The 22537-nt window shown below is 43.1% G+C and overlaps 1 protein-coding gene across 1 annotated transcript in view; it reads right to left on the bottom strand.

The window, feature by feature from the left end:
- Window positions 1-22537, bottom strand: part of LOC126169379 (potassium channel subfamily T member 2) — a 1084296-nt gene that overhangs the window by 314061 nt on the left and 747698 nt on the right. The window lies entirely within an intron of this gene.

Genomic DNA, 22537 nt, shown 5'->3' with positions numbered 1-22537 from the left:
CGGTCACCCCACAGGACGTTTTCCTTCTAGGTGCCCTACCAGTACTCTGCGCGCTGCCCTGCCCTCATCCATTCGAACTACGTGACCCGCCCATAGCAGCCTACGTGATTTAATAATACTGATTATGTCAAGGCCTGAATAGAGTTCGTGAACCTCTTCGTTATGCAGTTTTCGCCACTCTCCGCTAATGTCATTGCCTTTTTGCTCCGAAAATTTTCCTCAAAATTTTGTTTTCAAATACTGGAAACGGCTTTTCATTTTGCACAGTGAGAGACCAAGTCTCACACCCATACAGCATAACTGGTAGAATAATAGTTTTGTATATTCTAATCTTTAAATTCCTAGACAATATCCGTAATGAAAGGAATCTATTCAGTGGAAAGTAGCACGCATTTCCCGCCCGTAATCTCTTCTTCAGTTCGGATTCAATCTCATTTCTCGAAGTGACGTCCAAGCCTAGATACTTAAATGTGTTCACTTTTTCAAACTGCATGTCTCCAACTCTTAACATTTCCTGATCTCCTGCTGTTGGCATTCTAGTAGTAACCAGGTATTTAGTTTTGTCTTCACTTATCCTTAGACCTACATCTTCACTAGCCTTGATTAACGCATTCGTATTTGCTGTTACAGATTCTTTCCTATCGCTAATGACGCTTAGATAATCTGCATACCCTAATATCTTAATATTTCCATTTAACCACACACCCTCTGAATTATCTGCTGCCATTCGTACAATATATTCTAGGACTAAATTAAAAAGTAGCGGAGACAGGGCATCTCCCTGCTTAAGTCCGTTCTTTATTATAAATTCTTCTGACTCCAATTCCACGCGTACTCTACCTTTTGTGTTTTACAAACTCGCTTCTATAAGTCTAACATACTTCTTTGGTATTCCAAGTTCCAAAAGAATTCTGTACAATTTTGATTGCAATACTGAATCATATGCTTTTATAAAATCTATGAAAAGATTATGAACTGGTTTATTGTATTCCCATTTCTTTTCCAAAATTTGACACAGGGTGAATATTGGGTCTGTTGTTGATCTGTTCCTCCAAAGGCCGGCTTGGGAATCCCCCACAATTTCATCTGCATATGGTGTAAGCCTGATTAGCGGAATATTCGAGAAAATTTTGGAACATACTGGTAATAGTGATATACCTCTATAATTACTACAATCCATTTTGTAATCTTTCTTAAAAATTGGGATCAGAATCGACTCCTGCCACTCTTCAGGTATTATCTCTGAGTTGCATACTTTAGTTATCACTTTGTGCACTACTTCCACCAATTTCTGTCCCCCATTTTTAACTAATTCTGCAGTTATGCAATCTGATCTTGGTGCTTCATGGTTCTTCGATTTGTTGATTGCATCTCCTACTTCCTTTAACGTTGGCTCAGGTATCTGGGGTTCTGCTGTATGTATTTCGTACGCCTGCTCATTTCCTGCTTCCTGGTGTACATTTAATAGATGCTCAAAATACGCCCTCCATTTACTTAATATAGCACTGGGGTCTGTCAGTATTCCCCCAACATCCCCTCGAAGTGCATTTGTCCTAGCCTTGAAGCCCTTCCTATACCCATAAGTGCCTATACCCATAAGTGCCCTTTTACAAAATTGGTGCAGGTCAAACAAGTAACCTTAAACATATCCACAAGGTGTGATTTTCGCTGAGTTTTGGAGTGGCTAAATTTATGACGCAGGCAAGTAATTCCCAACGTGTCTAGCTGCAGAACCATAACACCGATTTTGATTGTTTAGTTTTGCTTTTAAAATAACTGTATACTACTTTTTTAGTATTCGAAAGAGCCTTCGAAGACGAATTCAGCGACAGATAACCCCAGCGCAAACCGCTCCTTCACTGCCAGGAGAGGTGGTCACCAAACATCTGCTTTACTGCATCAAATGTAAGTAAACATATAATTCAGATAGGGTTTGCATGCTTATTATTCTGAATGTCATTTCAAGCGCTCAGAGTATTGGCAATGAGCAATGATGCGTGCAATAAAGCGATAACACTCCACGTCGAATTTCGTTTGGAATTATACCAGCACAAGCGAGTGTTTCATTGCAAGTCATGTCTTTGGTAGTTGTCAGTCTTCCCTTGCGAACCTCATGTTTTAATTTTCCCACAGAAAAACAGGGCATTCATTTACGTTTTCCGAACGACCGGTCCAACTATCTCCAACTGTTATGTTGAAGTATGTAATTATTTGTTAGGGATAGGCGAAACGTCCGTCATGTTTGTACCTCTTGAACTGCTTTATGTCCAACGGGATGTTTTATAATAAATGCGGCAGTACGTCTGTTATGATCTGTAGATACCGGTAGCTACTTACAGCATCCCTGATGAAATTGTGTCAAAGATAGTGATTCTTGAAAAGCCAGGACCACACGCTGACAGCCGGCCGCAGTGGCCGAGCGGTTCTAGGCGTTTCAGTCTGGAACCGCGTGACAGCTACGGTCGCAGGTTCGAATCCTGCCTCGGGCATGGATGTGTGTGATGTCCTTAGGTTAGTTAGGTTTAAGTAGTTGTAAGTCTAGGGAACTGATGACCTCAGATGTTAAGGCCCATAGTGCTCAGAGCCATTTGAACCAAGTACACACGGAGTGTGTCATTAAGCACATTAAACCGAAGTAGACTGTATAATTGCGTGTATTGTGTATTAAACCGATGCTTAGAAACGACGGCGAGGCTTCGTCCCGCCGTAGTCCTCAGTGGTTCACAACCCCACAGCAGGCCACAGCAGGCCACCCACCCCACCGCCGCCCCACACCGAACCCAGGGTTATTGTGCGGTTCGGCCACCAGTGGTTTGATATCAGTGCATCAGAAGATCTCTTCAAAACTCTCAGCGTTATCCTGAGATTGGGTATATAGCTCAACCTGGGCGCTAGCTGACTGATCAAAACAACAAGCGAAAGTCCGCCAAATGTCAAAGTATTCTCGTCCCGAGGTCCAATAGCAAGAAGGGAATGCACCACGTCGACGCACCGTGATTAATCTCACGGATAGAATCCTGGACGACGCAACTGTTGCAGTGCTCGAGAAAAGTTTGAACTATGCACCAACACAACGGACAGCTCCAATCCGAGATGTCATAGCTGGCCGGCCGCGGTGGTCTAGCGGTTCTAGGCGCTCAGTCCGGAACCGCGCGCCTGCTACGGTCGCAGGTTCGAATCCTGCCTCGGGCATGGATGTGTGTGATGTCCTTAGGTTAGTTAGGTTTAAGTAGTTCTAAGTTCTAGGGGACTGATGGCCACAGATGTTAAGTCCCATAGTGCTCAGAGCCATTTGAACCATTTTGTCATAGCTGGCATAGAACAGGCAATTTTGAAGCTTCCCAGTGACGTGGCAGAAGAGATTAGGAGGGACACATGCCGAATTTTAACACGAGCCCCACCGAGCAAGTTCAACAGGTCAGCAGAAAGGAAGGCTCTGCGAGACCTGAGAGCGAACAAAGAACTCGGCATTTTAACTGCCGGTGCAAGGACGGTGCGTCGAACACCATCGTCATACACTCCTGGGGCAACCTGATAAATCTGTGGTAGCGGAGCATTGCCTGGACACGGGACATCGTATGCTTTACGAACTGACGGAAATTTTATCTTTCACGGACTGTGTCGTTAAGGAGCCCATATATGTCCGTGCGGCGGACAATCTTATCAACAGGAATGCAGGTCTTCAACTAAGCGCCGCCTGGAATCCAGCACTGGCTGCCATTAAATCAAAACTAGGAAAACAAGAACTTCCGATTCATCACGTGACGCAACGCGCTACTGAGATTTAGCTCAGTCTTTAACCCAGGAGCGTCCGGCAGCACAGTCATTGCCCATAGTGCACGCGCGGATGGCCTTTCCGTGGCTCCCAGCAGGGGGCACCAGGAGCGCCACTTTCCTCCAGCTACGAGCGTCTTCCCGGGCACGTATATTGCCTGCTACCGGCATGATAAATTTCGATACCAAATGGCTCTGAGCACTGTGGGACTTAACTTCTGAAGTCATCAGTCCCGTAGAACTTAGAACTACTTAAACCTAACTAACCTAAGGACATCACACACATCCATGTCCGAGGCAGGATTCGAACTTGCGACCGTAGCGGTAGCGCGGCTCCAGACTGTAGCGCCTAGAGCCGATCGGCCACCCCGGCCGGCAAATTTAGACACCGCCTTGGAGTTATCATCATTCGCGCCTAGCAGCAGTGACAGCAGCAGCTACCATCACCTGATGATGTCGAGCAGTTGCATCGATGAAATATTGTGCGAGTTGCACAACACGATCCGGCGGCAGACCCGAGAAGCGTATTTGTAACAGATCCGTCGGTAAATCATAAAAAGTCACAATACTGATAATCTTTGATAGCGTTCCATTTTCTTCCAAGATCTGCCACACAGCCCCATTATTAAGAAAGTCAAGTGCCTTCTCAATACCAATACACGTAAGGTAGTGTAAGTTCTGCCACTGTGCACTCTGCTCAAGTAATATACATACGGTTTTGGTGATATTGACACAACTTCGGTGTTCCCTGAACCAGATTGCAACTTCCTCTGCCGTTCCTGCACACAACCCTGAATACGATTTACCATTAATCTACAGAGTACTTTACTTTGCACAGATAGGAGGGTGACGCCTCGCCAGTTGTTTGAAGGACCTCATCCACTCACGGTGGGACAGCGGTTTGCGGTGCTATCATCTTGTTACTCTTTGATCAAGTTTTACACATGTTATATCGTTGAAGTAATCTCCAAAGGCTCCTTTAATGCCAGATAAAAGTATAAAATATGTTAAAAACGCTAACGTCGGTGCCATAATTCGGAGCCGGCCAGTGTGGCCAAGCGGTTCTAGACGCTTCAGTCTGGAACCGCGCGACCACTACGGTCGCAGGTTCGAATCCTGTCGCGGGCATGGATGTGTGTAATGTCTTCGGTTAGTTAGGTTTAAGTAGTTCTAAGTTCTAGGGGACTGATGACCTCAGAAGTTAAGTCCCATAGTGCTCAGAGCCATTTGAACCATAATTCGGATGCTGTGAATGTTAAAATGTTGCTTGCGTACAGGGTTGAATGTTAATCAATAGAAGAAACAGTCACGGGAGAACGTGGGCTAGGTATTAGGAATGAAACAAGAGAAAGACTAATTGAGTTCTGCCATAAAGTGCAGATGGTAATATCTAATACCCTGTTCGAGAGTAACAAGAGGAGAAGGTATCCTGGAAAAGAAACGGAGACACGGGAAGATCCCAGATGGAATACGTCATGATCAGATAGAGACTCTGAAATCAGATATGGATTGAAAACGTACCCAGGAGCGGATATAGACGCACATCACAATTTAGTAATGATGAAGAGTAGGCTGAAGTTTAAGAGACTCGTACCGAAGAACCAGCAAGGATAGACGTGGGATATTGTGGTACTGAGGAATGGTGAAACGCGTTTAAAGTTCGCTAAGGATGTTCATACTGCTATAAGGAATAGCAGAGCAGGCAGTTCAGTTGAAGGGTAGTGGACATTCCTAGAAAGAGCGATTACAGATGTTGGAAAGACGAACGTAGGTACAAGGAAGGAAACTGCGAAGAAAGCTTCGGTAACAGAAGAAATATTTCAGTTGACTGACGAAACAAGGAAGTACAGAAATGTTCAGGGAAAGACATGATTACAGCAACATAAATCTCTTACAAATGAAATGAATATTTTCAGAGCAGCCAAGGCGAAATGACTGCAGGAAATATGTGAAGAAATCCAGAAAGGAATGATCGTCGGGAGGACTGACTCAGCATACATAAAAGTCAAATCAACCTTCAGTAAAATTAAAAGCAGGGGCGGCAACATTAAGAGTACAGTGGGAATTCAACTGTTAAAAGCAGAAGAGCAAGCACACTGAAAACCACTATGAGGGGATGGACTTGTCTAATGAAGTGTCAGACGAAGAAATTGGGGTTCAAATGGAAGACATAGGGAATCCAGCATTAGAGTTAGGATTTACAACAACTGGGGAAGACGTGATATCAAATGAGGCAGAATGGATAGATAACATCCCATAGGAATTTCTAAAATAACTGGGAAGTGGCAACGAAATGTCTATTCACGTTGGTGCATAGAATGAGACTGCCAATGTACTTTCAGAAAAACATCATCCACACAATTCCGAAGACAGCAAGAGGTAACAAATGTTCAAATTATCACACAGTCAGCTGAACAGCTCATGTATCCAAGTTTTTAACAAGCAAAATATACAGGGGAACGGAAAAGAAAATTGAGAATCTCTTAATTGACGATCAGTTTGTCTTCAGAAAACGTAAAGACATCAGAGATGCAGTTCTGACGTTGCGCGTGATAATGGATGCAAACTGAAGAAAAATCAAGACCTGAGCGTAGGATTGACAACCTAGAAAAAGCTTTTCGTGATGTAAAATGGAATAAGATTTTCGAAATTCTGAGAAAAAGCCGTAGGGAAAAACGGATAATAAACATTATGCACAAGAACCAATAGGAAAAATGAGACAGGAAGAGCAAGAACGAAGTGCTCGGATTAAAAAGTAGTTTTAGATAGGAATGCACTCTTTCGTCTCTACTCATCGAAGAAGCAATGAAGGAAAAAAGATAAAGTTTCAAGAATTGGATAAAAATTCAAGGTGAAAGGATATCAAAGATAAGATTCGTTGCTGACATTGCTCTCCTCAGTGAATGGGAAGAAGAACTACATGACCTGTCGAATGGAATGAACGGTCTAATGAGGACTGAGTATGAATTGAGACCAAGCCGGAAAAAGACAATGGTAAAGAGAAGTGCCATAAATATTTAACATGTAATGGGTGACCATGAAGTAGACGAAGATAAGCAGTTCTGTTGCTTTGGAAGCAAAATAATCCGCTTACGGACAGAGCAAGGAGGATGCAAAAAGCACACTAACACAGGCAAAGAGGGCATTCCTGGTCAGGTGTAGCCTATTGAAATCAATCATAGGACTCAATTTCAGGAAGAAATTTCTGAGAATGTATGTTAGGAGCACAGCGTTGTTGGGTAGTGAATCATGGACAGCAATAAAAACGGAACAGAACAGAATCGAACCATCTGAAATGTCGTGCTACAGAAGAACGTTGAAAATTAGGTGGATTGATAAGATAAGGAATGAGGAGGTTCTCCGCAGACTATAATTTGCTTGTGCCTTTCGAAAAAAAATCTTCGATTTAAAATGGAGAAAAACGTTGTTGTGCAAATGTCCTGAGCTGCTACAAATTTCGCTGTCATAGTCTACGCAGGGTGCTTTCCATATAACAGTAGCGAATAACAGACAACGAAAGACTACACAATGCATTAAATAATTAGCTTTTCGATAATAAATTAAAAACAAAGTTAGTAATTACGAATGACTCCCTTGGGTCTGGCTTGCACGACAAAGTTATTCAGAGAAGGATGTAAAATTAGAAGGCATTATGAATTCTAGTAGCCATTATGAATTATTTTTTATGTTTAGATGCGATCTGTATATTTTATTCAAAGTGGTCAACACAGAAAATCCTATTTCGCAAAGGCAGAATGTTAAAAATGGTAACGATAAACGAAATTCTCTTATTTTCAGTGCAGAAAACTCTCCATCCATCCCTGCACAAAATTCAAAAAATGTTTTATTATTAAATAGTTTTTTATGTCGCCACTTGCCACAAGTCGATGAAGATTACCTCTTACGCATATGACAGACTTTCGGGAGTATTTTAAAACAGATCTCTAAACCACCCATAAGGTGCCACAAAGTTCATTAGCAAGACAATACTTTTAAAAATTATTTTCCAGAGTGGTTAAATGAGTTTCAATGGTTACAAAAGAGCAGTTTTTACAAATTTTTCTTCAGGCTTGAAAGCTTTAAAGCATTCATCCACATTTGCGAACTTTTCTAAGGTGTTTTTGTTTTACATTTTCACTCCAAAGTTCCAACTTTCTACGAAAGTATTAACTTACCACTAGTTTCCAAATGTATGTATTTTGCTCACTGCAGTTGAAGATGCAGTGTATTTAATTCTCGAATATGTGACTAAGTAGCTCAATTTCTTCACAAATAAACCATATCGAAACTTTTACAGTCGGTTTTCCTCTTCTAAAAAAAGGTTACGAAACAACAATAAATAATTCTAGGCAATTTGTAAGGATCGTAACTTTGTAGCTTTAGTACTAAGCTACTCAAAATACATTATTATTTATATATTGTCATCGTATGTGGAAGGGGGTGATGAAAATTACGATTGAAAATTGAGTCGCCAATACTGAAAGTATGAGAGACATTGCTGATTAATGCATTACAATTTCGTTAGAGAGTGTATAATGCGCAGACAGTGGTGATATTCCGCATTAGGAACATATTAGCTCATAGTGATTTGCTCTTAAATTCAGTTACTGAATATGACATTTGAGTATTCTCGTCCACACTTATTCATTTACGAAAGCCTCTACGGAAAAGTTCTACGAGCCACTCAAATGTTTCTGGTTCTACCACGTTTATTACTCTTGTATGCTCACCACTGTGGTCCTTCATCAACGAATTGGCTTTAATTGATTGGGTGTTGGATGGGCTAACACCACTGAACGACAGGTAACTTAATTAGCTTGTTAACGAACCACAGCTTCGCTCCCTGGAATTAGTCGTAGAGGGAGAATTAAGAGGAATATGGGTTCTACATGTATTGATAGCAGCAACCAAAATTAGTGACTTCATTACTGAAGTGATAATAAATTATAGAAATTCTGCCACAAAACTCTTATGTGAAGAATAAACATTCAATCTTATGTAATCAAATATTGAGACAACTCTACATGTTTTCTCGGAGAAGAAGTAGGCACTTGACAAAAGTCACCCGAAGATGAGAAAATTCTTGGAAGTACGCGAAAAAAGAAGTGAATCACTGATGGGTAGGTCATTTTTACTTTGCAGTATTCATTTTAGCGTGATACAGCGTTTTATATTTGCTTTGATTTTGGTGTTATATTCATAAAAGTAGTTGAAAATAACTGATTTTGATTTCACGTAAATTGTTTGGTATAATATGTAGGTCGTTATAAAATGGCGTTATTGAAATTATTGCCAAATTAAGGAATTTTAAAGAACTCTGTTTGTAAGGTCAGCGTTTTGAGCATTCTGTTATGTCGGCTGAATACTGAACACTTTTGCGAATTTACTAAGTTGCGAGGAGATGCAATTTACACTCTAAGGTGAAGGCTCTGCGGCTTAAGTTCTAAATTTATACAGGGTGTTACAAAAAGGTACGGCGAAACTTTCAGGAAACATTCCTCACACGCAAATAAAGAAAACATGTTATGTGGACATGTGTCCGGAAACGCTTAATTTCCATGTTAGAGCTCATTTTAGTTTCGTCAGTATGTTCTTCCACCTACGCTCAATGGAGCACGTTATCATGATTTCATACGGGATACTCTACCCGTGCTGCTAGAACATGTGCCTTTACAAGTACGACACAACATGTGGTTCATGCACGAAGGAGCTCCTGCACATTTCAGTCGAAGTGTTCGTACACTTCTCAACAACAGATTCGGTGACCGATGGATTGGTAGAGGCGGACCAATTCCATGGCCTCCACGCTCTCCTGACCTCAACCCTCTTGACTTTCATTTATGGGGGCATTTGAAAGCTCTTGTCTACGCAACCCCAGTACCAAATGTAGAGACTCTTTGTGCTCTTATTGTGGACGGCTGTGATACAATACGCCATTCTCCAGGGCTGCATCAGCGCATCAGGGATTCCATGCGACGGAGGGTGGATGCATGTATCCTCGCTAATGGAGGACATTTTGAACATTTCCTGTAACAAAGTGTTTGAAGTCACGCTGGTACGTTCCGTTGCTGTGTGTTTCCATTCCATGATTAATGTAATTTGAAGTGAAGTAATAAAATGAGCTCTAACATGGAAAGTAAGCGTTTCCGGACACATGTTCACATAACATATTTTCTTTCTTTGTGTGTGAGGAATGTTTCCTGAAAGTTTGGCCGTACCTTTTTGTAACAATGCAAAAGGGAGTTTCTTTCTTCTTAAACTTTCACCTAGATGTTTCGGTATTGTTACCCGACCATCAACTGGTTTATCTTGTTATTTTAAACAGTAACACATGTGGTTGCTCATGTAGCTCTTTAACTTAATGGCGTTGCTCCTTTTTTCTATCGAGAACCTCAAACAAACCTTTAAGTTCTTTATAATGGAATTCTTGAATAAAAGTTTACTTGACACATCATATTGGAATGAAAGTTGAAGCCCTCGACAATTTTCTTAAAATCATTGTCATTGAGGGGGCGACAATCAAAATATGTGAACGCCAAAGGGTTGAGCCCTCCAGACAAACAATAAAGCACTCATGAACGTACATTTGTAGATTCTCAAATCTTTCTTCTTGTGATCGTTGTTTTTACGCAGAGATGCATGTCTTAATGTCAAGGCTGTTTTAATACTGACAAATACGAAAATATTATTTCAAACGAGGATACTGATTCATCTTGAGTGACACAAAGACGTAAACGCACTCCCACACACACAAAAATGGTTCAAATGGCTCTGAGCACTATGGGACTTAACATCTGAGGTCATCAGTCCCCTAGGCATAGAACTACTTAAACCTAACTAATCTAAGGACATCACACACATCCATGCCCGAGGCAGGATTCGAACTTGCGACCGTATCGGGCGCTAAGGTTATACATATTTACCCTGTGTCATTCACGTCTTTATTTGTAACAACAGTGGTAATGAATTGTTACCGTTAAGGGTGAAAAATCAGCAATCTTCCAAGAAGGAGAAGTTATCTGTCATGTGCCGCAACGGTCTGATAGTAGTCACTACCCTAGCAAAAGGCTCTGTATGTGTTGATTAATATCGAAATATAGTGTAACAAAGACTAAAATCTCAGGGCAGATTTACATGACTGAATGGCTGTATATTTATAAGAGTAATTTTACAAGGACGTGCTGAATTTTTTATGTGAAAACTCCTAAAGCTTTTTAAATAAAACAAACCTTATTATCATTCTACATCTTTATTCTTCAGTCTACATACCTGCAGCCTTTTGACTTTAGAGGGCTCCGAGTTGTGACGAGTAACATGGCGGAGCGTTACGTAACTATGTCGGTGTGTGACAAACAGTGTGCTGAACTCGAGTTTCGAATTCTGATTCAAGTTTCTCCTTTTGCATGGCAATGCCAAACCACAAACGAGCGCTGCAAAATCTGCAACATTTCGACGCCTTGAGTTCACTGTAATCGAATCATCCTCCATACAGTCCTGACTTTACACCACTCGATTTTCATGTATTTCACGTTGGTAGTGGAAGCAGAGGTCCGGTTGTGGCTCCGTCAACAAAGTCAAACATTCTACAGTGACGATACCAACAAACTGGTCTCTTGTTGAGAGGAATGCATTCATCTCAAGATAACTATGTTGAGAAATAAATATGTAGACATGAAGAATAAAGTGTACAATTTTAATAACGTTTCTTTATTTAAAAATCTTTAAGAGTCCTTATATAACAAAAAAATTGGAGGCGTGACTCATAGCACGCCCTTGTATATAAATTCAGGGGTGTGAGAGGATTCTACCAGTCAATCCATTGAATGTAGATTCGTATGAGATAACATTTATGTATGACAATCTGAGTTATTTCCTCCGTTTTACAGAGATTTCCGGACCATTATGGTCATTTTGAAGTAGTCGCAATAGGAAGCTTTGCAACCGGGACCTATAACGTGGAGAATGATAATGTGCGTTTAAGCGTTACTTTCGCTAAGGATAAATGAGCGTTAAAAATATATTATTGGAAAGTAAAAACGGACGGATTTATTTCCTAAAGTTATTTGAAAGTGCAATAAATTGGTAATTTGCTGTATACGGTAGTTCGAAATTCGTTGTTTTCCGTGCGATTTTCAGTTTGGCTCACTTGAAAGCCATTTTGCGGCCCATCGTAGCATAATTTATTGAAACAGAGGCTCAGCAATACTATCTGGCGCAGTAAATAACGTAAGAATGTGATCACTATTCCTTATTTCTCTACAAAAAATAGCGACATAGAAGTAATGGCACTCATCACAAAGAAGCGAAACTCTCTTTCATTTATATCATCAACACTTTAAGTGAAGTTCTTTACAGATATCGATTGCAAATTGTTAATGTGCCTGTGAAACGCGCTTACAAAATGCATAGTGATTTTCAAATGGATATCTACGTACTAGAGACATGATGACTTCAAAACTCTCCTGCATGCTTACGGACGAGCCTTAAACCGCAATCATAGTCACGTCACATCTGGCATCAATGTATTTTGTCGACAAAATTTCATATTGTGCGTTTCAATACTGACCGAGTAGACTTTCCAGAGATCACCACTGCAACATTAATATCTGTGGATCCCGACGATCTCTATGACCAGCAGTTACTGCCAGACGAAGACAATGGGCGAAATTATTTACCACAGTTTAATGGAAGTTCACCAAGAACTTAAATCAGTCACGAAAGGCTTCGGATACATAGCAAGAAAGAAGTTTCATTAACAGAACGCAGGAAATTTTTCACAATGTAAAGGACAATTTGAAGTAAGTAACTCCAGGTTACGAGCAAGATAGCGCGCTACGCCATATTTTTGAGTTGACGTTTCAGCATTCGCCAGCGACAGACGTGCTTGCGAGCAGCGTGTCTAGTAATAAATATTTTAGGGAACACTCCGTTTTGAGACGCCAGGGGGGCAGCAAGTATTCTTTATTTATCTCGGGGCCTGTCGTGGCAGAGAGCGACAGAATCCGCGAGTCCGTGAGCGCCTGTAACGTATGCAGTCCCGCGGTACGGCGCCGGCCAGTTTGAGCCAGGCCACACGAGTACTGGACAGGCACTCAGGGCCAATACTGCGCCGTCTGCGTTTAAGTTTGCAATAGGAATGGCGGAGCTAGGGTGATCTTTATACCATTATCTTCCACTTCACAACAGGATGGTGGAGGCTCGCGTTGTGCCTGTACCAGGAAAAGAATTTCAAGTACTTCTGGTGTCGTTGGTAATCATGTGTAAGAGATAACAGAGTGTCGATTAACTATTTAGCAGCAAAATGCGTCACTTAGCTTAGACATCTGTTACTTCGCCAGAATACTGTCACCATTTACTCACCGCCATGACCGTATGACGCTTCCGTACAAGGCGAGAACTCGACGGACGCGGAGTACCCATAAAAGACTTCTCATTCCGCTATTAGAACAAGTTACAAATTTTATTGATTGGCGACTCCATGTTGTCTTGTGCACTACGACCAGATAACAGGTATACTTGAAAAAAGAGACAGCATTGGTCGTATATTTTGCGATAGTAAAAAATATACGACCAATGCTGTCTCTTTTTTCAAGTTACAAATTATTTCATGTATCGACCAGCACCTGATAAAGACCAAATCCTGCTGAAATGTTCATTCTGTACCTATCGCTAATACGTGCTCAACTGGCTCACGGTGCAATCTTCTGCCACACTGAAATTAAGTTCGTAGTCGCCCATATTTAAGGCCTCCTGATGAAATTGATGAACATTAACAAAAATAAAAAGGGTAATAGAATTTTGGTGTAAGGGAAATTGATTAGAAAATGAGCCATTAAAAGCAGTTCGGGCGTTTTGCTGTTTAAGTAGCAAAATTACTTGCGACAGCCGTATTAAAGAGAAATGTGTGAACATACATGTTAGGAAGTATTTGAAGTTTAGCCTTGTAAGGAAGTGAAACGTGAACTACAAACAGCACAGAAAAGATGGAAATATAAGCATCCGAAATGTTGTGATGCAGACGAAAGCTGCAGGTTAGGTGGGTAGTTCGGATACCTAATCTAAAATGAAATCAGTGAACAATGAATTTATGGGAAAACTCGGGCCGCGCGGGATTAGCCGAGCGGCCTAGGGCGCTGCAGTCATGGACTGTGCGGCTGGTCCCGGCGGAGGTTCGAGTCCTCCCTCGGGCATGGGTGTGTGTGTTTGTTCTTAGGATAATTTAGGTTAAGTAGTGTGTAAGCTTAAGGACTGATGACCTTAGCAGTTAAGTCCCATCAGATTTCACACACATTTGAACATTTGGAAAACTCGACTAAAAATGAATCGGTTGGTACAAGCAGAGGTGTCAAGTAATCATAAATTCGGTTTGTAGGGTACTCTGAGAGATTAAAAACTGTGCGAATAAAAGGAGGTCGAAGCATGACACAGTAAGCAGGTTCGAAGGGATGTAGGATGTAGCAGTTACGCAGAGATGACGAGTGTTGCACAGGAGTGACAACAGTGGAGAGCTCCAGCAAACAGTTTTCGGGACAGAGCACTAATAACAAGTCTTACAATTATTCAGCTGTGTGATAAGTTGGCAACATCATGTGAAAAATAATTTTACCGAAATTTGTTATTGCGTTTTGTGGCCAGTTATCAAAACATCAACATTAGAATCAGGTGTTGACTTAATATGGAAGGGACAATGAAAGAAACTAGCTTCGAAGCACTGAAAGGCTTACCGGTCCTCTTGTAATTTAATAGCAACTTGATTTGAAGATCCATCTTTTCAGCCAAAGAATCCAAAGAGAATCTAGTAGTGAAAAAAAGACTGGAATTGAGGTATATGTTTCGAGGCATTTATCAATCAAATATTTGAAGTAGTCTCATACAGGATGTTATCTATCCGTATAACGACTTAGGAAAGTAAGACACTGCCTAGCGCGTCAGTTTACATAGATCGTACTGTCATAGATTTGCACTTTAATTGTGACGTGATGCACGAGGATATCGACAAGCATCAGATTCTGCTAAAAACAGAGTTACTGTTATGACCATTATCATAACAAAATTTCATCGTAATTAGCCACCCAGTGTTCAAAAACCAGGTTGATGGCAATGATCTTGGTACTTGAACAAATTTTTTTTTGCTAAACACGCAATTGTTATTGCGCGAGTCACAGAATGTAATGCAAATAATTTAACTAGTAAGGATATGGTTTCCATTAGCGTGTGACGTACTGTAAGAAAACTCGTGGCATACAATTTCTGGCAAAAAACTCACGGAAAATCGAAATTATATCATGAAACGATGATTAAATAATCAACGAATTCGAAAATTTTAAACTCTTAGAACTGGTAGAAAATGAAAGTATTTCTTGGAAAAGTCCGGTGGCGTGAGGTCTGGTGATCGCGGGGCGGGGGGGGGGGGGGGGGGCGCATGTCCTACGAGCGCCTCTGCCAAGTGTCACGAAATTTTAACACTGGATAGCTGATGCGAGTAGGAACCAAAATTACTAATGTTGTGTAGGTCGACAACGCACAACTTTTAACCTACGGAAACTTGGCGCCACGTGCTCCGATTGGCCACGGGACTGCCCTGTTGCCGGATGCTCTGGACAACGCATGACCACTATTGCTCTGCCTGCCGGAGATCGCGATGTATCCAAGGCGGCCCGCACGCTTGGTGGCATCGCGCCAGCCTTCCACTTTGGGGGCCTAGGGGCGAATCCGCTGGGGTCCCAACACATCCATCGTAGTTTGATGATCAGACGAACTGGGAATAAACCCTTCAACAGCTGTTAGTTCGCCAACAGAAAGTCTTTTACAAATTGTGTCAGGCCTGAACAGTGCCTTTTTTTGTAGTTATTGCATTGTTTACTTAAAGCAGGTGCTCGAATTGGCGACCCTCTGACGCGACACAAACTTGATAACGTCGAGCGGTGTTTTGTCAAACTCTTTCAAAGATTCCTACCATTGCCCTGATGTGATTGGCGGCATGTTGAATGTGATCTATTAATTCGTCTTCGTTTCTAGGTGGTTCGCGTCCGGGTGGGTGAACTAGAACGTTGAAGAATCCCCACAGGGGAAAGTCTGGTGGCGTGAGGTCTGGTGATAGCGGGGGACATGTCATAAGAGCACCTCTACCAATTACCAGGCCGTCGAAGAGTTCATTTAAATATCCGCGCACAGCACGACTGTAACGTGCGGTCGGCCCATCATGCTGCAACCACATGCGTAGCCGTATGTCCAGGGGAACGTCTTCCAACAGGCCGCTTAGAGTTTCTTGCAAAAAGTGAACGTAATCTGCCCTGGTAAGTCGAGGAGGTAGACGGACTGGCCCAATCAGATTGTCACCCACAATGCCTGCCCAAATGTTGGGCGAAAATCGTTCCTGGTGTCCGTGGACGAAATGCCGTGAGGATTTCCCCTTGCCCAGTAATGAACGTTTCGAGTGTTGTAAAATCCATCCCGATGGATGCTGGCTGTCATCCCTCAAAACCTCCCAGACTAACCGATGAGTGAATCCCATGTCGTGTCCAACAGCTCGAATACTTGTCGTAGGTGCTTCCTGGAAGCGCTCGAGAACAGTCTCTTCAAATGCAGCTTCCCGTCGTGTTGAGGTCTTCCAGCATCACTATGATATCCCGCTAACGAGCCTGTTTCACCAAGTCGCCTGTGCATTGCTGTAAACGTTTGCGGGTGTGGGTGGCGTCTTGCTGGATACCGTTTCTCATACAACCGTCGAGCTTCATGCTCACTACCGTCGGCTAGTCCATAAACAAAAACCATATCTCTTTGTTCTTAAAACGAATACTGTGGCGCTATGCTTACTGTATGACTAAATCGCAGGTGACGTGTGTGTGCTCAGAAGCGAAATTTACGAGTGAATGCCTCTGACGTGAGGTGAAGACAAACAGCAAGACCTATTCGACACGTGTGCGTATCACGTTGGGGCAGTGACGGGGTGAGGAACGTTTGTATGTGTGAACGGACAACCATAGCACTGCCTGTCAACCGACGAACGGTAACAGGGCAATCCCACGGCCAATCAGAGCGCGTGGCGCGAAGTTTGCGTAGTTTAAAACTGATACGCTGTCGACCTACACAACATTAGTAAGTTTGGTTCCTACTGGCATCACAATTTTACTCCACCTCAGCTGTGTATTCTGCGATGACTACAGGGGGTGTACAAAATTATGCAAACACCAAAATCACAACATACTAGTGCGCCTAATAATGCGGAGGAAATCCTTTGGCATTCAAAACAGCTTCCATCCCTCTCGGAATGGATAAATACACGTCCTATAAGGGCTTCAAGGGAATCATATACACTACTGGCCATTAAAATTGCTACACCAAGAAATGCAGATGATAACCGGGTATTCATTGGACAAATATATTACACTTGAACTGACATGTGATTACATTTTCACGCAATTTGGATGCATAGATCCTCCGGCCGTAATAACGGCCTTGATACGCCTGGGCATTGAGTCAAACAGAGCTTGGATGGCATGTCCGGGTACAGCTGCCCATGCAGCTTCAACAGGATACCACAGTTCATAAATAGTAATGACTGGCGTATTGTGACGAGCCAGTTGCTCGACCACCATTGACGAGACGTTTTCAATTGGTGAGAGATCTGGAGAATGTGCTGGTCAGGGCAGCAGTCGAACATTTTCTGTATCCAGAAAGGCCCGTACAGGACCTGCAACATGCGGTCGTGCATTATCCTGCTGAAATGTAGGGTTTCGGAGGGATCGAATGAAGGGTAGAGCCACGGGTCGTAACACATCTGATATGTAACGTGCACTGTTCAAAGTGCCGTCAATACGAACAAGAGGTGACCGAGACGTGTAACCAATGGCACCCCATACCATCCCGCCTGGTGATACGCCAGCATGGCGATGACGAGTACACGCTTCCAATGTGCGTTCACCGCGATGTCGCCAAACACGGATGTGACCATCATGATGCTGTAAACAAAACCTGGATTTATCCGAAAAAATGACGTTTTGCCATTCGTGCAGCCAGATTCGTCGTTGAGTAAACCATCGCAGACGCTTCTGTCTGTGATGCAGCGTCAAGGGTAACCGCAGCCGTGGTCTCTGAGCTGACAGTCCATGCTGCTCCTAACGTCGTCGAACTGTTCGTGCAGATGGTTGTCGTCTTGCAAACGTCCCCACCTGTTGACTCAGAGATCGAGACGTGGCTGCACGATCCGTTACAGCCATGCGGGTAAGAAGCCTGTCATCTCGACTACTAGTGATACGAGGCCGTTGGGATCCAGCACGGAGTTCCGTATTACCCTCCTGAACCCACCGATTCCATATTCTGCTAACAGTCATTGGATCTCGACCAACGCGAGCAGCAATGTCGCGATACGATACACCGCAATCGCGAGAGGCTACAATCCGATCTTTATCAAAGTCGGAAACGTGATGGTACGCATTTCTCCTCCTTACACGAGGCATCACAACAACGTTTGTCTGGAACCGCGCGACCGCCACGGTTGCAGGTTCGAATCCTGCCTCGGGCTTGGATGTGTGTGATGTCCTTAGGTTAGTTAGGTTTAAGTAGTTCTAAGTTCTAGGGGACTGATGACCTCAGAAGTTGAGTCCCATAGTGCTCAAAGCCATTTGAACCATTTTGAACAACAACGTTTCACCAGGCAACGCCGGTCAACTGCCCTTTGTGTTTGAGAAATCGGTTGGAAACTTTCCCCATGTCAGCACGCTTTATCTGTCGCCACCGGCGAATGCTCTGAAAAGCTAATCATTTGCATATCACAGCATCTTCTTTCTGTAGGTCAAATTTCGCGTCTGTAGTACGTCATCTTCGTTTTGCAGCAATTTTAATGGCCAGTGGTGTACAATTATTTCTACAAAATAGTCGCCAGTTCAAGTTTCAGTGATGGAGGTGAATAACGATCACCTAACCTTTTCTCTAAAGTAGACCACAAAGCGTCAGTATTATTGTGGTCTGGTGACTCTGGTGGCCTGGGGAGATGCGATATTTCATCCTCGTGTTCAAAAAAACAACCCTCGACGAACCGAGCTATGTGAACATAGTCCCTGTCTTTTTTGTCACACCATCACCGCTGAGGAACAAACACTGAACCATGGGATGGATCTGATCAGCCAAAATGGTCACATAATACTTGGCAGTAAGGCGACCTTGCATAGTAATCACGGGGCTGTGGAATACCGCCGTACGGCAGCCCAAATCATCACCGATCCAACACTTTTCACTCTTGGGAGGTAAGCTCTGCCAAGAGTTGAAAGTAGTAGGCAGCAAGACATATCCGATCAAATGACTTCTGCACCCCTTTTTGCTGTTACCGGCAGTTGCATCACTAGTTTAGAAATTTCAGCTCGTTTTGTAGTTTCCTGCTTATGGAGTTCCCTTCGTGTTGTTTTGGTGCTGACAGTGTCCGCCGCTCGTGAACACCGCTTTGCAACACTCACCCTGAATGCAGCCCACCGCTGCAACTCACTGAATCATTTCGCGTCCAAGCAGGTCATTCACCGAGCAACCTTAGTCCAGAAAACTTCAAGATAAGAACTTGAATTTCAAACAAAATTACAATAATCACCCTCTTCCCTCCCCCCCTCCCCCCTCCTCACCCTTCTGTAAGCAGTAAGCAGTAAGTCACAACTCCTACACTGCCTGTCCAAGAGGCAGACTTAATGTCTAATATCTTTTGGCAACGGCGATAAACTATTCCTGAGTAAGGGGGAAGGAACCACCTGCTAGGAAAGGGTAGGGATAGTACATTGAAAATTTTTTTCTAATTGAGAACCAGCATTCCTTCAGTTACAGTTGAAGCGCTGTGAAGTGCGTTCACAGCCCATCCGAGACTTCAGCACTTGCTGCTGACATGTTGCTAGTCACACGATCAGGATTTCTGATCGGGATTAGGTAGAGTGGACTTTGTTCATCATCCCTGGCTAATAATGGCGCGAGAGAGTATCACGTGGTGCGGCGGATGTGGGTAGCTGGGGACTGAAGCGTGACCATTTCCCTCTCTTGCTTGCCAGGCTCCTACCTGCTAGCACACTCTCGTGCCATCGTCATGACTTTGACCATTAGTGCCACCTTTCCAAGCAGTTCGTTGCTTCCCAAGCCGCCTCAGTTGTACACCTTCTTATCATGAATAAATCACGCTGGGGTTTCTCTTTGAAGTTTCTAGTGGTCATTTCAAAGGACTCTATTGGTTCGGATGCCCTTCCCTAAAACAACTCCCGCAGTCCTGTAGAAGTGTTTCGGAGCACACCGTGCAGCACACACTGTTGAACGTCAAGCTCCGCAGCTGGCACGTGTTCGCATGTTGTCCCAAAGATTCTGTCAATTAAGACTGCAGTGGACACAGATATCGTGGTTGGACTGTGGATCAATGGAAATAAGTCATTTGTTCGGACGAATCACTTTTCTTGTAACATCATAGTCGTTTCCGGATGCACCATCATCCAGATGAACATTTGCTCAGAAAATGCACCGTGCCATAGACGCAGGCTGGTAAGGCAGTAGTGTGCTAAGGAGGACTTTCACCTGGGCGTCCATGTGACCTGTGGTGGTAAGGCTCCATGTCTCCTGGGCACTATGTGAGCATTATTACGGTCCTACATCCCTTCACGCTTGATGCCTTTCCAGATGGCGATAATATCTGCCAGTAGGATAAATGGCCGTATCACGAGGATGGAATTCTGCTGTAGTGGTTGAAAGGCATGATAGTGTTCTCACGTTGATCTGAACCTCGTGGAATACATCTGGGACACTATCGAGCGCCACCTCCGCGCCTGTAAACCACGGACGGCTGATTCACGGGAACAGCGTGTGCTGTGCTTAGTGGTCTGGTGCCATATACCACTGCAAACCTAACAATAATTTGTCGAATCTATGACATACAGAATCGCACCTTGTTTTAAATTTCTGTTTTGAACATAACCAGGATTTTGGGGCCTCATTATCAAACAGAAGTATCTACCATATATTTATATCTCACACTTAGCGTGTAAGAGAATTACTTCATCATCAAGAAGGGATTGGACCACATAATATATGCACCATATGGGAATATGGAAATGGAAATGAAGTCCCATGCTTCTTTACAGAGCGTAGGGGAACGATGCGGGAGACCCGCACCGCCTTACTAGGCAAGGTCCTAATGGAGATGGTTTGCCGTTGCCTTCCTCCGACCGTAATGGGGATGAATGATGATGATGAAGACGACAAAACAACACCCAGTCATCTCGAGGCAGGAAAAATCCCTGATCCCGCCGGGAATCGAACCCGGGACCACGTGCTCGGGAAGCGAGAACGCTACCGCGAGACCACGAGGGCGGACATATGGGAATATAGGTGGATCAAATTTCACATAGAATGTTTTGAGACAACATCAGTTCTCTTTTTTCTTTCAGTCCTATCAATGTCCTGTTATCTCAGAATTCGTTAGCAATTAATTATATATGCAGTGCGGAGTGGCTGCGCGGTTAGAGGCGCCATGTCGCTGACTACGTGGCCCCTCCCGCCGGACGTTCGAATCCTCCCTCGGGCGTGTGTGTGTGAGAGAGAGAGAGAGAGAGAGAGAGAGAGAGAGAGAGAGAGAGAGAGAGAGAGAGAGAGAGAGAGTGTGTGTGTGTGTGTGTGTGTTTTGTTCTTAGTATTAGTTAGTTTAAATAGTGTGTAAGTCTAGGGATCGATAACCTCAGCAGTTTGGTCCCTTAGAAATTCACACACATTTTAACATTTTTTGAATTAATTATATGCTACTTTACTGATGGCCTCCTTCCGTTCATGCAGTTTCATCACTAAGCAACTAGATATTCACTATGAAAATCCCTACACAGCTAATATATAGCATTCATGAATCACATTATTTAGGACTTTTTCTAATAAGTCTGTTTCAGTCTTTCTTAAAGGAACATCTACCGTATTTCAAATATATACACGTAATGTATGACTGGAGTTGCTGTGCACATTCTTTTTACAGTACTTATTACTTATTCACAGCTCTCTCTGTAATTTGGCCTATTATTACTTATTTTTTGTCATTACTGTATAATATTTGGCATGAAATTTGACCCATCTGTATTGTTATACGGTCACAGTTTGTGTACAATCTGGTTTCCAGAAGGTGAATGTGTAGTTTTTGTTTGCATTTGCAAATGAAAACATGTATTAATAGTTTAAGACATGGGGGGGGGGGGGAGGCTTTGTCGGTGCTTTTCCCATTGAATTCCGTAAGACAATGGCATAATTTTACATATTGACCTTAATTAGCACGTAAAACATCTAACATATACATTGTACTGCATACATGTCTGGTCCGATATAAGGGAAAGCCGGAAGATACTAATCTTACCAGAGTACACAAGCGAATACACAAGTAAAATACATTTTATTGTTATTTCATTGCTGCGGAAACTGGCAGGCATAACACTGTTTCTTCTCGTTATTACTCAATCCTTTAATGAAGAAGCGATCACATTACACCGAATGGCCTATAAAAGTCAGTGTCTCTGGCAATAAACGACTTCCATAAACGCGAACGTAAAATACCCCGCAAACAGTGTTTACCGTAGAGGATGTGATAGACGGTGCACTGAGCCAGCGACACGGCGACCCACTTGCAGGATGTTGGTCCTCTGCGAGGGTGCAGCGACCCTCGGATAAATTATTGTTGACGTTCTCGCTTCCCTCCAGAGTATACCTTCCAATAACTCCCCACCGGACGACGGACGGTGTGCTCAGACACTGTTCTGTGTGTTGGTCACAG

This window comes from Schistocerca cancellata, chromosome 1, assembly GCF_023864275.1.
Source record: "Schistocerca cancellata isolate TAMUIC-IGC-003103 chromosome 1, iqSchCanc2.1, whole genome shotgun sequence".
NCBI lineage: Eukaryota > Metazoa > Arthropoda > Insecta > Orthoptera > Acrididae > Schistocerca > Schistocerca cancellata.
This window is presented reverse-complemented; position numbering and strand designations above follow the sequence as displayed.